This window comes from Crocuta crocuta, unplaced genomic scaffold, assembly GCF_008692635.1.
Source record: "Crocuta crocuta isolate KB4526 unplaced genomic scaffold, BGI_CrCroc_1.0 scaffold91-1, whole genome shotgun sequence".
Taxonomy (NCBI): Eukaryota; Metazoa; Chordata; class Mammalia; order Carnivora; family Hyaenidae; genus Crocuta; species Crocuta crocuta.
The window spans coordinates 3,091,815-3,101,081 of NW_027551575.1; the positions used below are offsets into that span (position 1 = coordinate 3,091,815).

The 9,267-nt window shown below is 37.9% G+C and overlaps 1 protein-coding gene across 2 annotated transcripts in view; it reads right to left on the reverse strand.

Moving 5' to 3' along the window:
* The window catches only part of RAB3C (RAB3C, member RAS oncogene family), a 272,068-nt gene that overhangs the window by 137,416 nt on the left and 125,385 nt on the right, over positions 1 to 9,267 (reverse strand). The gene's annotated exons all lie outside the window — the stretch shown is intronic.

Here is a 9,267-nt window from a genome sequence, read left to right on the forward strand (position 1 = left end):
CACGATAAACAAGTAGGTTATAAAATAAGAAGGGTTGCAATAGGAAATAGAATGGGGGGAAATGGCCTTGCTGAGAAGGTGACATTACAGTGGAGCCAAAGGAGGAGAGGAGAGAACCGGAAGAATATCTGGGAAATAGACTTCCAGGCAGTGAGAATAGCAGGAACAAATGCTCTGGGGAAGAATAACGTCTGGCTTGTTGTAGGAATAGCAAGGAGGCTGTTGTGGCTAGACAAGGCTGCAAGGGGTCAGAGAGGTGGTGAGTCAGTTGCACAGGATCTCATAGGCTCTTACAAGGGCTTTGGCTTTAATCCAGGAGAGATGGGATGCTATGAATGTTTGGAACAGAAGAGTGACATGGTCTGATTTTTACAGGTTGAAAAACTTTCTCTATGTGCTGCGAAGATTCTGGGGGCTGGGACAGGGACAGATAGGCTATAGTGACAATCCATATAGGAGAGGATGGTGGCATAAATAAGGTGGTGGCAGTGTGTTATGGCTTGAATTGAATGTCCTTCCAAAAATATTGAAGTTCTAATCCTAAGTACCTGTGAATGTAGCCATATGATGTGTTTGTAGATGATCAAGTTAAGGTGAGGTCATTAAGGTGGGCCCTGATCCAATATTACTACATATTTATAGAAAGGATAACTTTGGGCACAGAGGGAGACATCTACAGAGAGATATGAAAACACAGGGAGCAGGTGGCCATCTATAATCATGGTATGCCTGAGGCTACTAGAAACTAGGAGAAGGGTTGGGAACAGATTCACTCTCACAGTACTGAGTGTAAGACCTCCCAATACTCTGATCTGGGACTTAGAGACCCAGAACTGTGGGGAAATAAATTTCTGTTACTTACAATACATTTCTCTTATTTAGCTACCCAGTCTGTGGACCTTGCTACGGCAGCCCTAGCGTGCTAACACGCAGTGGAAATGGTGGGGTAAGGGGATTCTGGATATACAATTGGTTCTCATTATTCATGGATTCTGTATTTGCAAATTGGCCTACTTACTGAAATGTATTTGGAATCTCAAAATAAATACTCATGGCGTGTTCACAGACACCTGCAGATATAAGCAAAGTGAGGAAAAATCTGAGTGGTCTGACGCACATATTCCCAGCAGAGATTGAAAAAGGCCATGCTTTGCCTTGTTGCAGTCTTTTCCGGTAAACAGTGCTTTTTCACAATATATTTAGCACCATACTTTTCACACTTTGTGCTTTTTCTTGGTGATTTTGCTGTTTAAAATGACCTCCAAGCATAAAGCTAAAGTGCTGTCTGGTGTCCGTCAGTGCCAAGGGGCTGTGATATGCCTGTGCAGGAATATATGCATCAGATAAGCTTCATTCAGGCATGACTTTGCTGCTATTGGCCATGAGTTCAATGCTCATGAATCAACAATATATATTAAGTAAAGTGTCTTTAAGTGGAAAGTACCTAAACCCAAGTATGTATTGATCAGCAGGCAAAAATGTGGCCTGAGGCTCAAAGGAACCTCACCCTGTACTTTTCCTATGCAGCAAAAGTTCAGTGGTCACTAACTGAACATCTTTGGTGATTTCATAGAGCATAAGAACCTTGGACAAGAGCAGACAGTATTTTGAAATTAGAGCCAAGATATAACAGCAGTTTTGGAAGGACAGGATGTGGGGTGTCAGAAAATAAAGAGTTAAGATTAACCCCAAGGTTTTTGGCCTGATAAACCAAAAAGGAGATGCAAAAGACAGTTGAGGTAACAGACTGTTTATTTCAGTGTTTTTTGTTTTTTGTTTTTGGAAGGAGCTGTGGATTAGGAGCTATCTATTCTCTAAATGTAAACTTGAGCTTAAGTTGGGTTATCCATACAAGAAGAATGTTTTCAGGCTGGGTCAGAGTAGCACTGAGACACTGAGCCAGTAAGATCCAGGGAAAGACTCCTTGATGCCCACTGTGTAGTGGTGGTGACACTTGGGCTCAGACACCTGTGCTCTAATCCCAAAACTGTCCTAGTTGAGCTGTGACAGAACTGATTCCAGAGTTGATAGGATCCTTGAACAAGATTAAGAAGCCCTGAACAAAGGCTTATCTTTGTTGTTATTATCAAGCTAAAATTCATATTTAATATGATGTCACCTTCATTTAAGACCATTATCTTTTTTTGGACTAAAAAAAGAAAGAAAATTGCAGAGGAAGAGAATATTTGAAGGTGAAATTTCATTCTGGTTCCAGCGCATCTGCAATGGCACCCTGAAAGTCATAGAAATGAATTATTTAAAACTGGTGGGAAGACGTGTTAGACTTTTATCCTCACTCTGGTGGTTTTTAAAAAATATCAATCTGCTCACCAGATTTCCTGCCTTAAAAAAAAAAAAAAAAGAAACTTATATTTAGAGTTCCTCATTGTGTCATAAAAAGCCAAATGTAAATAAATAAGGTTGGGGGAGATAAACCAGTGACATTCTCCTACAGGAAATATAACAGCCTGTGGCCATGCCATACTTAGAACAGAAATGCATTTAAAGTCAGGAATGAGAAGATTTTAAGTCAAGTTGAAAGGCACTAGTTTAGGAAGAGACAGGATAAGGGATCCAAATACCATACACCCAGGGCCAGGCTCCAAATGAGACCCAGGGGACCTGCGGCCACCACTCATCTGAGAAACATGTCAAAGGCAATGAAATTTGCAGTGGTGATTTTAGGTTTCTAGAACTATTTGAATCTATTTTGGACCTGTTTCTTTTATAAATTAATTTATTTCTTAAGCCAAAGCCCATAGTTTTTACAACAAAGTATTTTTTGTTTTTTTTTTTAATAAAAAGAGGTAAGCTCCATTTTTTTTTTTTTTTTTTTTTTTTACAGCAATGGAGCCACTAAATTACTGCCCTTAACTTTACAACTCCACACAGTGTTCTCCCTAACAAACTGCAAGTTTAAGCAAATGGGGATGTGGCAAATTAGTCTACTTACTGACCATGATTAGACATATTTTCATCATGTGGACAAGTCCCAAAAACAATTGTAAGCCTCGTTGCAGTTCCCAATAGGGTTGTTTACAGCCACCTTACTTTATCATGTCTTTTTACAAAAACACCCCAATCAGTTCAGAGAGTTTCACTAGGTGCACACTTTCCATGCAGGTTGCACTCACCCATTCAATTAGTATTTCTTCAACAGCCCCTCAGTCCCAGGCCCTGGGGTAGGCCCTGGGATGAAAAGGTGAAGAAGACAAGCATAGTCCTTGTCTTTAAGGAACTTGGAATTCAGCAGATAAAAAGAGAACTAAATAAACAGTTGGAATATATTATAAGACATAGTGTGATAGTGTTTTGAGAGTATACTACAGACGCAACTAAAAGAATCTGGTATTTGAGAAAACATCAGAGAAAATGATCAACAAGCTGAGATTTGAAGGATGAGAAGAAATTGGCTTGATCTGTATGGTGGTTGGAAGGATGTGATTTCTTACAGAAAGCAGAGTGTGTTCAAAGGCCCAGGGGAAGAGAAACCCAGAGGTACAAGATATTCAAGAGACCAAAAGCTGTTCAAAAACTAGAAAGACTTGTTAACAATTATAAACCTCACACTCTCTTCTACCTAAGATATAAAATAGAAAAATGATATTTAGTGAAGACAGTCTAGGTAGCTTAGAATCCAAGTATTCATTTGAGAGATTACCATTCAATTCTTGGGCCATTAGACACCACAAGAAATACATGTGTTCAGACTGCAGTATTTGCCTAGCTTCTCATGGGGCCTTCACTGATATGCTCTGATGTTTGCCTTCTGTGTTTTGAGGACACTATAAAAAAGGGGTTTTGTGAGGTCTTTTTGGGACGAGTTGTAAAAGCCATTGTTGACATAAACTCAGTGTGCCCCCATATAAAAGACACTTCCGTCAGAATTTATTTCAAAGAAAATTTTCTTTGCCCTGAGGGATTAGTATGGTATCCCCGCTCCACAATGAGAGTTATGTAACACACCATGTTGATTTTCTCCCCCAGCTTTGATTTTCACCTCAATTTTCAAGAATTTCAGAACTAAATTTCATCTCAAATACAATAACAATTTTATCTTTTCAATTTCCACAAGGTTTGTAAATTCCCTGTCAGACACCTTTTTTGTGCTCTTTCAGATATTGCTTTACCTGTCTGAGGTGACTCTTGGCCACTTGTGTCATTGATCCTGCTAATGCTTCTGCAGAGGCTCTGCAAGGGCTCTGTTGGAGGATCGCCTGTATTATCAATACGAGAAAGGCATAAGCCAAAGCAGCTCACCTCTGGCCAACGCCACGGTCTCTTGCCTCCCGCACTTCCCTCTGCTACTAAAATGACTCATCCATGTATGCTGAACTTGTCCGTGCTCTAGCTGCCTCGAGACCGTATACTTTGCAATAAAATATTAACACATAAGCTTTTTCTACCCTAATTCCAGGGAATGAGGGCTAAAGCAGTTATCTTCTCCTGATTCTTGGGTGTTCCTCTTTAATTCTGTTTCATTAACCATACTGCATAAGTCTTGTGTTTCCTTCCTCACATTCTCCTTTGAATATTTGTAGACTCTATAGAAATTTATAAATAAGGTCACAGTGAGTTTTGTTTTATATTGATTTTGTAGAACTTTGGAATTTGGCCAAGTTAAAAAGGATACTTTTATTTAATTCCTCCAATAAAATTCCACTGGAAAATTGAAAGCACAGTCTAACGTGTTTTCAAAAGAGATCGCTGCAATTTCCTCAACACGATCTGCTAACTTGCTGCTATTTTCTCTATATCTCTAGACCTGCCTTTTTAACAGATTAGAATTTGTGTGTAATGAAATTATCAGAAATCTAACATTCAATCTAAATTTCCCTATAGCTGGTTTAAGAATTTTACCGCAATCACAGGAAACAACTATTTTCTTTTGGTGCAACTGAAGTTACTTTGTTATAAAGAAGTATTTGAAACCTTAATTGCAAATCATTTTGATTTAATTTCTTTTTTTTGCTATAAACGATTGTTTGTTTATTTATTTACTTATCGGCACCCTTAAGGTCAGCACTTGGAGACAAGTAATTTAGAGAATATGTTCCTTTGTGCTTGCTTTTTTTTTTTTTTTTCAGAATACTTTATTTCCTATTGTAGGATGTCACCACTGAATATTACTAAGCTCCCTCCTTTCCCCATTGCTACTTACTCATGCCCTATATGTAAAGCAAGTTTGAAATGCTGCGCTGGATTGTTTTTTTTTTCCTAAGCAGGTGCTTTTTTTCCTTACTATATAATTCTGCTTTCATTCTTTAAACATTTTCCAAGGTTTTTGATTGGTAAATTTTTTGATTTAAGAATACTTTTTAAAATACCTATTTTGTAATGTTAACTATGTTAAATAGGGGACACAAATAAGATAGTATTTCTCTGACAAATTATTTATAATCGATTAAGAAGTTAAGACAAGTACATACTTCAGAATGATACAAAGTTGAATATAATTAGTGACGTAGCAGCAATATACATAACAATGTTAAACCTTTTCTGGGGAGAAAGAATAGAACCATTAATTCCAGACTTTGGTAGACTGAAATAATTTTATATTTTCTTTTGGGATATCAACAACAAAAAAAATGATTGATTCTCTACAATTCTTTGGATTATCCATTCAAAATATAAATTGTACTATTATACAGTAAGAGATAACTGTATGACTCTACTTATATGAGGTTCTTAGAATAGTCAAATTCATATAGACAGAAAGAACAACAGTAGTTGCCAGAGGCTGAGGAGAGAAAAGAAAGGGAAGTTATTATTTAAAGGGTATAGAGTTTCAGTTTTGCAAGATGAAGGGTTTTGGAGATGGATGGTGGTGATGGTTGTGAAAACACTAACAATGTACTTATTACCACTAACTTTACATGTAAAAATGGTTAAGTTTGTAAATTTTACTATGTATATTTTACTACAATAAAAATTCAGAAAAAAAATTATAAGATTGTACTGTATTCAGTACTAGAGAAAAAAGATTAATGAACTCACAGCTTAATATAGAAGAAAAAATATAATCAAATAACAAAGAGTCTCCTAGGTTCCTTATGTATTCTGTAGAAAGTGCTAGGATAGTGTGGATGCAGAGATAAGGCTTTGTCTAGCATTGTCTCCTGGGCTTGGAAAATGGGGTGGATAGGAAAGGGGGGAGCAGTAATTTCAAAAGCTTCATAGAAGAATTGACATTTGAGCTGAATTTAAAAGGTGAATGAGTTGGGAAGATATTGGGAAGGTATTCCAAGCAGAGGAACAGAAGTATTAAAGGGATCGAACATCTGTAAGTTGAGAAGAGTTTACTGGTTGAAATATAGGACCAGTGGAGGAGAGTGGCAGGAGATGATTTCAGTGAAATAGATAAATGGAGGCTATACTGTTTACCAAGTTTGGATTTCATTTTGAATGAGTGGCCTTAATCAGAAAGGGTCTTCAGGATCACTCATGAAGCTTTCAAAAATATATATCGCCAGATTTATCACTGAAGATAACTCACTGAAGATGTGGCTTAGTATGTCTAGAGTGGACCCTGGGTTTCTTCGTGTTGTCAAAGCTCACAATCATTCAGATGGACTTCCGGGAGCACTATGATAGGTAATAAAACATTACTAAGGATTTTGTTTTTAGACATGTTAAAGTTCACAAACTCTGAGGGCCATATGATTTAGGGTGGGACCTAAAGTTTTTAAAAACACAAGATAGAAGGTTCCTAAAGTAGGTGAGGGCTAATGACAGTCTGGATGAAGGCAGTAGCAAGAGACAAAGGATAAGAATAGATGTGAGAGGCATTCAGAAAGTCAAAATCATTGGACTTTGTGGTCAATGAGATGTGATATGTAAAAGAAATAAAAAACAGTGCTCATACGTCTATATCAGATAACCAGATGATTTGGATTTACTATCCATTAACTGGGATAGTAAATGTTGGCATAAATAAATGTCTGGCAGATTGTCAAAAGACTGAGTACTCAATAATGTCTGTTGAATGAATAAGAAAACCCTAATAATAAAGGTCATACAATTGTGGATGAATAAAAACGAGTAAGTAAGTATTGGTTTATGGATGGACTTGTTGACTTTTGACAGATCTAGATCTGTTTGGGGAGTAGAGGGGGTAGGCTGTGAAAAAGTTATGCAAAGCAGGGGGTGACATCAAAGGAAAAACCCACAAAGGTTGCAAAGTTTAAGCTCTGTACTGTAGAAACAGTGACTAGATCAGTTGGACTCTAGGATAGTGAGAAGAGACTATAAAGATACAGTGGCTCCATAATATGGTGTGTCTGACAGTCAGGCTGAAGAAGCTTTAATCAATCAAGTAGGTGAGGGTAAGTCATGAATTTTGGGCAGGGGTCTTCCAGTGATCTTTAGGATCATATTCTTTTTGGAAGGCTCCCATAGCAGCAGTGGGATAGGATAGGTTGGGACAGGAAGAAATCTAAAGGGAGAGAGATCAATTAGGAAGGCTACTATAAGGATAGAGGCAAAAAATAAGAAGAAGAAGAGCAATAAGGGTCACAGAAGGAATGGAAAGGCAGAAGCAGAATCAAAAGATATTCAAGAAAAATTAATATTCAAGATCAAGTTCCAGTTTAGGAGGGTAGGAAGTTAGAACTGGATTCAGGGTAGACCCTGGGTGACAGAGTACTGTGGTCTCAATGAGAAGAAATGATGTCAGTAAGGAGAGAGATTTCAGGCAGAGATCATGGATTCTGAGATGCCAGCAGGATATCCAGGTGAAGAAATACTTTGGGCACCTGGAAATGCAACGTGGCAGTTTAAAAGATAGACTGGAGCCAGAAATGTAAACTTGGGAACCATCTGGTATAAGTGATAAATGATGTGTGTGAGTGGATAGGATAGGCAAGGAAACTAAAAATGAGCCCAACAGAACAAACCATGGGGGTACACTTACCCTTGGCTGAGCTAGCGAAATCTTGGAAGTAGAAAGGGAAGCAGTCCTAGAGTGAGACAAGAAGAATCTGGAAAATACTACTCCCCTCCCCTAAAGAAGGAAACAGAGCTTCAAAAAGGGAGAGTCAGTAAAGAGTCAAATACGGAGTTTGAGGAAGACAGGTATAAGCCAGGTGGTCTGTTAACAAGTGAGGAAGCCTTGGTGGGGGCAAAGCTGGGTTGACTGGGGTAAGTGGGGGAAGGTGTGGAGTAGGGCATGTGGACACTGAACTTCTCTACATCTTTTCTGATGCTGGAGTCACGAGTATAGAGAGCTTGGGCTCCCGGGCTTATTGCCATTTGGTTTTAAGGAACTCAATTCTCAAGGGTGCAGACAGCATTTGGGACCCTGAAGTTTGGAACATGATTCAGGGACGTTTTGCCTGGGAGGGCTGGCGCTCAACATTTCCTGAAGGAAATAATCAAAGTCAAAATGTGTGCTAGAGCTGTGTGTGCCAATTAACTAGATATCACCACACAATTGAACAACTCTTTCTGTCATGGATTTGAAATGGTACTTTCATCGTAAACTAAATCCCCATATGGATTTGTGTCATGTTTGGACCCTCTGTTTCATTCCATTCTGTACCAAACCTGCTGGCATTTAATTGAGATTGCCTTTAATTTAATAATTAATTTGAGAAGAACTGGCACTTTTACAATATTCAGTCTACTAAAAAGAAGGGTACTTAAGCCTTCTTTTATGTGCGTCAGTGGAAGATCATTACTTTTTCATATAGTCCCAAACTTGCCCTTTTCATTTTATAGCTATATATTACCTTTTTGAGTTGCTATTGTAAATGTATCATTTCTTGCATTGTGTGTGTGTATTTATGTGTTAAATAGAAAAAATGTAGGTGTTTTCTCAAATGAACATTTAAAATGTAAAGGAAATAATCTAAAGTAAATTAAAGTTCTTAATAGCATCTGACCTTCATTGAGTTGATACACATGTAAAATAAAATCACTTTGGATAATACTATCATGTAAAACAGGAAAAAAAATACAGTTTATCTTACATTAAAAAATATTTCTGAGAGAGAGCGCATGCTCAAGCAGGGGAGAAGGGCAGAGAGAGAGAGAGAGAGAGAGAGAGAGAATTCCAAGCAGGCTCTAAACTCAGCATGTGCCCCAACATGGGCAAAAATCCCATGACCCTGGGATCACAACCTGAGCCGAAATCAAGAGATGGATGCTCAACTGACTGAGCCACCCAGGAGCCCAGGTTTATTTTACTTTTGTATGGCTAATGTTTCCTTATAGAAGACAAGCCAAAAAAAAAAAAAAAAAAAAAAAAAAAAAAAAAAAAAAAGCCCT